The sequence below is a fragment of the Oncorhynchus kisutch genome, linkage group LG3 (assembly GCF_002021735.2).
Source record: "Oncorhynchus kisutch isolate 150728-3 linkage group LG3, Okis_V2, whole genome shotgun sequence".
NCBI classification, from domain to species: Eukaryota; Metazoa; Chordata; class Actinopteri; order Salmoniformes; family Salmonidae; genus Oncorhynchus; species Oncorhynchus kisutch.
In genome coordinates, this window is record NC_034176.2 from 58095395 (window position 1) to 58104238 (window position 8844).

General features: G+C 43.4%; 1 long non-coding RNA gene across 2 annotated transcripts in view; it reads right to left on the reverse strand.

Moving 5' to 3' along the window:
* Window positions 1–3473: 3473 nt before the first annotated feature.
* LOC116358298 (uncharacterized) overlaps window positions 3474–8844 on the reverse strand; it is a 22315-nt gene continuing 16944 nt past the window's right edge. The window contains exons 3-4 of one of the 2 annotated variants that reach the window (XR_004206189.1): window positions 7440–7530; window positions 3474–4609 (exon numbers count right to left, since the gene is read on the reverse strand). This is a non-coding gene — a long non-coding RNA (uncharacterized LOC116358298). Of the gene's footprint in view, window positions 4610–6328; window positions 7531–8844 lie in introns of those variants that run through there. The other variant, XR_004206188.1, reaches the window with a different exon arrangement.

Below are 8844 nucleotides of genomic sequence, written 5' to 3' on the forward strand. Positions count from 1 at the left end.
ACCATTCCAGTATTTTACTTGCTATATTGTATTTACTTTGCCATCATGGCCTTTTTTGCCTTTACCTCCCTTCTCACCTCATTTGCTCACATTGTATATAGACTTGTTTATACTGCATTATTGACTGTATGTTTGTTTTTACTCCATGTGTAACTCTGTGTCGTTTTATCTGTCGAACTGCTTTGCTTTATCTTGGCCAGGTCGCAATTGTAAATGAGAACTTGTTCTCAACTTGCCTACCTGGTTAAATAAAGGTAAATAAATAAATAAATAAATAAATAACGATTGCCTTGCCAGCAACCCACCTTGTTGAGTATTAGACATTTTATGTTACAGTATCTTTGATTCAGTAAGGAGCACACTGGAGGCTCCTGTATGTCTTACTATTGTAAAGCAATGTATTGCAGACTGTGTATCCACTGAATAAATACAATCAATAGTTTTTGTCCTTTAATACACTATGCATATAGTATTTTAATAGATTTATAAAAATGAATGACGGATTTGTGAGCGTTCAATGTAGAACTCCTTATACATTCCCTAAACTAACTGCCGCTCATACACACATATATCTTACTGTTGCAACCATCTGACAGAGACACACAAACATTCACATAACAGTATATGGAACACATACTCTCGCGGAGTCACGTACACATACACACATATATGTTGCAAACATGCTCTGCATGCACACACATACACAAACACACTCACGTGTGTGTGAATGCACGCCCACACGAGCACACACACACACAGACACAGACACACACACACAGACGCGCACGCTCACACAGACACAGACACACACACACACACACACAGCTGAGAGTAGTCTTGCGGGTGAGATTGGCCAAGAGATAACTCAGCAGTAGTGAAGCCCTCTCTTGTTCCCCCGAGTGTTCTACATTTATTTTCCTTTATATATTATTCAAGTTAAAATAATTAATTCAGGATATCAAATCAAGATGTTGGAAATCAATCCAAACCCTCTTTCAATCTGGCTTTCATTACAGCAGTATGACTGGGGCTGGTTAAGCTCTCCTGTATTTCCCATAGTCATACTGAAGCACTTACGTGGCAACCAGTTGGCTGCTGAGGCAACTCTTTAGTTCTTATAGGCATGTTGAAGCACTTACTCTGCATCCGATTGGGCGGTTGCATTTTTTGGTTTAACACTGATATAAAAAAGGTAAAAAGAATCACATGGCCGAAATCTGATTGGATGGTTAAACAATTACTCTGTTCATTGTTGGTTATTGTTGGGCGAGCTGAGCTGTACTGACCCCTCAACCTCATTGGTTCTAAAGGTCTCACTAGTAGTTATACATTTCCCCCCTGTAGATAGCTGAACGGGATAGTTTTCCGTAGTTTATATAACAGCTAGAGTGACATGAAGGGGACTAGTCTAAAAAGTTGTTGATTCAAGTTGTGTCGGGGAGATGTGGAGTTGACGTTGTTTACTGTTCCGGCAGCATTCCAACAGTCGTTAGTGTCTGTCCACTAGGTTGATTTACTTCAGTTTCTCCAGCGAAGGATAAAAACAGGACATCTCATGCCGGACTGTCTGGTGTCTGTCTTCCCAGTCTTTAGTGATCGTTTCACAAAATGGTGTAACACGATCCTTCAGTGACAATTGTACATTTAGAACAACACACAAACCTTGTTGCTTTGTGCACAAATAGTGCTGTATATATATATAAAGGTATTCTAACGTTGGAAATGAATACCGTCTTCAATTCCAGTCCTCAGCCTTTCTCAGAGTAAAGGGAAGACCTGCTGGTTTAGCAAAGGTTAAATGCGAACAGACAATGTTAGGGGAACGATGCTCTCCAGGCCTGTATATCACTGCATCCTTCATGTGCTTTACTGTCTGCCGAAGACACACTGGCTACGACTTTAATGGGAAATCCTGTATGTCTGCAAGAATCAATATTCCTGTGAAATGACACCATGATGAACTTATCCTATTTTATTTTGATGGTTAGCTAATTTTGGAGTAAGACATCCCCCCTCTCACAGACAGACATGTTATAATTTTGTGGTAAAAATGTCAATCAAGGCGGGGGGGGGGGGGGGGGGGGGGGGGGGGGGGGGGGGGGGGGGTGGTACTTGACTAAGAAGAAACTAGGCGGAGAGGGAAATTTATTGACGGAAAATGTATCTATATTCTCTTAGAGACACTTTTAACCTGAAATCTCCATTGTGGTGATAATTCCAGGTTGTTAAAGTGACATGGAGCCGGGGCGGTCGCCTGGGTAAAGAATGTGGGGGCCAGACCTAACAATTACAGAGCTGTATTTCTCGCTGCTCTCATAGGAGGATGAGCAGAGACGGGATTAGGTCAGGACACGCACAAATACACACGACTTCCACGGACATATGTACACACACACGTACACACACACACACAACATAAACACAGAGAGGACGAGAGGCCCGGGACATAGGTGCAGGGCAAATACACACATGTACACAGCTGCCAACACATAGAGCAACACAAGCAGTTGGCCTCTTACATTCTGCAACATATCTTTACAAAGCATACGGTCATTTTCTTATTTTCAGACATTCAATAGCCATTTTAATGCAATCTATCCAACCCGCGTTCCTGTTTAAATACAGAAGTAGACCCACATACTCTATGTTCCGTATTGTTTTCCATCAAACTCCCTGATGCTTTGGCGTCATAGTAATGTGAAATAATTGGACAACTGACAAAAAATCTTCACATTTCATATCACATTTGAAGAAATCTATGACTATGCCCAAAGCTCTGTTAAAATGGTGGCTCACTTTAAACAATTCTGTTATTTTGCTGTCAAGTCTTCTGGGTGGCTTAGGTTGGGCGCATTAAAAAAACAACAGTCAATATGTGTCAGAGAAATGAAAGTGAATAATTGCTGTAATTAATGACCTGTGGGTATTTAACATTGACGTTGTACTCCTGAGTCTAACACTGAGCATGTCTATCGAGTATTGGAGTGTGTCTCCTATTCTTAAAAATGACGGGGGGGATAGATTGCACTGGTTGGCTATGCTTACAGGACGTTGTCGGGGATTTTTGAAGAGTACACGAAATGAAAGGCCTCTCCACGAACCGCACATCAACGCAGAGCACCTCACCTCACCTTGCTTTCCAGTCACGTCAGGGCCGGGCAGCAGCGAAAGGCTGCTCTGTGACATTGAGAGACCTGTCGAAAGTGTCTGGACTTATTTCATGTAAGATAGCCTGGCCATTAGCACACTGTGACCTTTAGTACAATTTCTCTCCGTCGGATTCACACGCTCCCTTGTGTGTGTCTTTTAGTCTGAGGATGTGTGTGTGTGCGTGCGCGCGTGTACGCGCGCGTGTGCGTGCGTTTGTGTGAGTGTGTGTGTGTGTGTGTGTGTGTGTGTGTGTGTGTGTGTGTGTGTGTGTGTGTGTGTGTGTGTGTGTGTGTGTGTGTGTGTGTGTGTGTGTGTGTGTGTGTGTGTGTGTGTGTCTGTGTGTGCATGAGTGTTTGGGTGTGGACTTTGAAGATGAATATTTCTCCCCCAGTCCCTTGCTGAATGGATTGAGAGAAGAAGAACGGTGGAAGGGAAGTATGAACATCACCACGCCACGTTGTTGTACACACACACACACACACACACACACGCTTATACACACTCGTACGTATAGGTGGAGCCAGACATTAGTGTGGTGTGGGGGGGGGGGGATTTTTTGTTGTTTGTTGTTGAAGTAATTGAAAATTAATTCACCAGACGTCAGAAGGAATCGATAAAGAATTCATGAAAGGAAAGAGGGAGTCATTAAAAGCAATAAGGTTAGGATGAAGATGGCATCACTGAGCATACAGACACAGGAGACACACTCCCAGTCACAGAGGATGGGGTCACTCCAAATGGACCATAACGGTACAAATTACTGCAGCATAACGGTAGCAAATACAAACTCCTTAGAGACCAAGGCTAATAGAGGAAGATGTGTGTTTTCGTGATCGTAAGACAATAAGAAACCAAAGAACATAAATTTGTTTTCAGCTTTAACAATTGATCTAAGGTATTATTTTCCCACCCAAAAAAAAAAACTATTTGTGTAATGTGATGATATTTCATTAAACCCACATTTACTGTTTGATGGAGCTAAAACTGTAGGCCATTTGGAAATTGCTCGATTATGATTCTATACCATCCCGGTCGCATAGTTTCAAACACTCAATATTTCAAAAAATGTATTATCGCCTAAGTCCAGACTACGTACGAGTGTCTTAACAGGTTGAGAGCAGTTGAGAGCACACCTTAAAACTGCCTTTCAGACATACCCTGCCATAAAGCTGCCTTAGGAAACAATACAGCATCTGTCATCCTGCCTGGGTTAATGGAAAATGGGATATAGTGTCCATAATATTGTGGGATAAATGATTATTGATTAGATAAAGGTTGAGATAATCATTAGCCTTCATCCATTTTACTGACTCCCTGTGACCTTTCTGCCTCTTGCTTAGATCACATTGGATTTTTCCATATGATGATTTGATCATCTCTCACACGAGCGCAGAGATGAGAGGCGAGGAAAGGCGAGGTGAGGCTGTGTACCAGGGTGTTTTCTCTCCATCTCCAGCCGCTGTAAATATACACAATCACACACACACAGCAACACAACGTGTGATTGTCATTGTAACAAAATGGTCAAAAGAGAAGAAGAACATGGTTAGAATATTTTTTATTTTTCAAAAATAACCCATGAATTTGTAGGGTATTTTTCCAGTAGTATTGTATTCATGTAGCAGGTAACAGTGTCTATATTACTAGGTATAAGTCAGCAATGCAATACTTCCTCCTGGAAACAGTGACATGGAAATGCTCTCCTTCTAAAAGCTTGACTTATTGAATTGGGCTGAATATTCCTGGTAATCACACTTTAACAAGCTCCAGATCCCGACACACATCTGGGCACAATCAAGAGAGAAATCTGCTGCTTTTCCATTGTTCTATTCATTCACAAAGCTTGAATTTAAACATTTATTTAAAGTAAAACTGTGCTAACTACCGGGCGAAAAAGACATCACGGTTTTCATTAGTAAATTACACATCCAAAAATGCCTCTGATGGTCCACCTTGTGCTCTTTGGCCCCAAGTCCCCCTCCCCCCCATTTTAACAATCAATTAAGAAGTGGAAACACTCGGAGCACAATGTGAAAGTTTTTAGTCAAAGTGCCATTGAACATGCTGTAGGTGAGATATTGATGTGCCTTGATCTGTAATGTCACTGGCCTGATTTCCTGTTCTCTGACTGATTCAGTCTTTCATTCTCACTCCAGGGGAGTTCCTACCCATGATTCCTTCTGCCTAAACATTATCACTCATCCACTGCCCGCACATGCTGGGAGGAAAACAACATCTAGCCTGTACTAGGTCTCTACTGATGTTATGAGTGTGTGTGAGCGTGTGTGTGGGTGTGTGTGTGTGTGTGCACGCGTGCCTGTGTGTGTGTGTGTGCCTGTGTGTGTGTGTGTGCGCGTGTGTGTGTGTGTGTGCGTGCGTGCGTGTGTGTGTGTGTGTGTGTGTGTGTGTGTGTGCGTATGTGTGTGTGTGTGTGTGTGTGTGTGTGTGTGTGTGTGTGTGTGTGTGTGTGCGTGCGCGTGCGCGTGCGTGTGTGTGTGTGTGTGTGCGTGTGTGTGTGTGTTGCAGTACTGATGGGCATCTCTGTGTGGTTGGACGGGCGTGGCAGACAATGAAAGCTTTATTGTGTGTCATAGATGATTATAAATGTGTTCGCCACATTGTTTATTGCCTTTTACTGTAGATACCTCATGATGAGAGAATGACCCAAGGCAAGTTAGAACACATATAGTTGACACATGCTGAAAATAATAGGTAGAAAACCACTGCATGCTATAACCCACAATCATTCAGGAACTGCAATGACAACATCAGACAGGATATGTCAAATGCTCATTTATTGTCATTTTTAGATGCAACAAGAAAAATGCATTACAGTTATACTCTACTTCACATTTCAATTGCATATTTAATATTCAGAATGTTACACACATAAACCCCCGGAAGGCTAGTCAAATCATGGCTTTGACAGACAAGTCTCTGCTCCGGCCTAGTAAAAACATAACCCCCTCAAACATTTCTTTATGATGATGAAAACCATATGGACGTCAGTTACACAGCTTAAATAAGCATTCGCACAACTAACAGGCAGGTTCTGCACACACGGCTGACTAGAAAAATAATTAGTGTGGTCACTGAGGTCCCGAATTATGGCAAAGCATGCAGACAACCCCCCCACCTCCCCCCTCCCCCCCGCTGTGTGTCGTTGTGTACGCCCCCCCCCCCTCTCACTGCTCCTGTTTTATCCCGCTTCAACCCCCTAGATGTACGGAGACGCTGGAGGGACACACAGCACATTGGATGCGTAAATTAGGCAATTTAAAATCATGAACAAAAATGAAATTTAGGAAGATATTTGTTTATTGTTCTCTATAAAAAGAGTTCACTGATGTCCTGCAAATTAGAATCCATTGTACCTTTTTGGACCAGCTGAATGTGATGATTATTCTGCTTGATCATAGACGTCCTACTCTTACAAGATCACGTGACCATGTTTTAAGTGAAAGACTAATTCCTGTGACCCTTACTAAACTCCTCCTCTTGCCATTAAATCCCTTTTGACCTGCCACAGGAACAATGACTTTCTTCCTCTTTTTCCTGTCCTCTTTTCTTTTTTTTGTTGCTGTCTTTTATTTCAATATTTAATTCACTTGTCTTCATGCATGTGTAGTGCGAAGTGTCATTTAGATCTGAGGCCTGGTTTAAAGTGGCGCGCGGGAGACTTTTAAGAGGGAAAAAGAGAGGGGCCTGCATCCAGAGCAGTTTAATACTGATGGGTTGTGAAAAGGTGGAGACGACAGAGACTGATAACTAATGTACTTCCTATGTACTTCCTCCCTCACTGTCAGCGCCCCTCCCTCGGCCCCCCACCCAAAATAACTAACTGATGTGTGATGTGTGAGTTGCGGAGGGAAGGATGACATCGTTAAAGGATGAGAGGTGAGTGAGACTTCCACTTAGCACAGAGTGATGCGTTCACTCAGTTAGAGGGAGACAGAGAGCTGAGGAGACGTAGAGTGGGCTGTGTGTGTGTGTGTGTGTGTGTGTGTGTGTGTGTGTGTGTGTGTGTGTGTGTGTGTGTGTGTGTGTGTGTGTGTGTGTGTGTGTGTGTGTGTGTGTGTGTGTGTGTGTGTGTGTGTGTGAGTGTGTGTGTGTGTGTGTGTGTGTGTGTGTGTGTGTGTGTGTGTGTGTGTGTGTGTGTGTGTGTGTGTGTGTGTGTGTGTGTGTGTGTGTGTGTGTGTGTGTGTGTGTGTGTGTGTGTGTGTGTGTGTGTGTGTGTGCGTGAGTGCGTGCGTGCGTGTGCCTGAATGTGTGTGTGTGTGGGGACATACCTTGGCTCTTTGATGCTGTGCCCGGTTGTTAACCGTCTGTGTCTGTTACTGGCACACAGAGAGAGGCAGTGACCTCCCCTGACCATTGGCCCTGCAGAAAGAGAGAGAGAGAGAAAAATCTGATTGTTGTGATGATGCTTGAGCTTATACCCTGAGAGGACCAGGCACCTTTGTCCTCGGTCCTCTATCTGGGCCTTGTGTTAGCTTCCATCAGAGCTGTGAATACATCCGCACAAACATGGCTTAGCACCTTTCGTTTTGGCACTTGTCAAATATAACAATTGAAACAGCACCATGTTCTACAATGACATATGTTGTGGAATCCAAAAAGCCAGGAGAGTTTCCCAACAAAAAATGGAGAGAAATGTTTTGGGCCTGAGCAGAGCATTTTCACCAGCGTATGTTCAATGCTGTTCTGATCTCATCTACTTTCAAATAGAGACAAAAAAAAAAGGTCACAATGGTGAGTTAATGATATGATTATAGCGGCCATTTAATGTTGGTAACCATGGCACCAGCTAAGAGAGGTTCAGTGATCCAATGGAGCGGGAGCTAAGATTGGCACCATGAAAGCAGTTCAGTGTTTTTACACACCGCCGGAACGCCCTCAACTCAACTCAGCATAGTAATTACACATTAGGCTACTAGAACCCATCCAGAGGGTGGTTAAAAGTGTACTGTTTAATGGATATAGAATGTGGACGAGGGAGATCATAGTTTCAGATGAATATGAGGCACTGAGCTCTATATAATGCCATCCTTTAGAACTGAGCATTGGAGGGGATATTACGGGCCATCACACGACAAACCTTCTCACTGATAGACCAAACGTGTCATATCTTAAAGAAGAGAAAAACTCTTGATACAAAACACACAGTAGGAGTGGGACACGTTTGAAATGACGATGATAGTCCTGTTATGTGGAAGGCACAACAAGACACATTTGGAAAGTGGAAATGCAGACATCACCTGAGATAAATCCGTCTCCGCTAAGCTCTAAAATTACAACCCTTTTCCCCCTCCTTTCCTTTATTCGCTTCTGAGTAACGACTTCATCAGAAGATAATACGCAAAGCAACTTCACTGCTAAGTGCTTTTTTCTCCCCTGAAAACATTGGCCCCGACCCAAGCGGAGGCGAGGGTGTTTTATGTATTACATTAATTTGTGCCGGAGACACACGGTTTCACTGACGTTTTACAAGACGCTTGGTTGGAAAAGGCACTCCAAAACAATAGGACACGGTTCTGCTGTGACACTTCAGATGGCCTGAGGTTCTGGTAGAAGTCAGAGGGCCCTCCCGCTCCAGTCAACACACTCTCTGGCACACGCACGCGCACACGCACACACTGCAGCAAACACAGCCACTTGAGGTTGAGAGTGTGTGTTGGAAGCAGATGGGGTGGT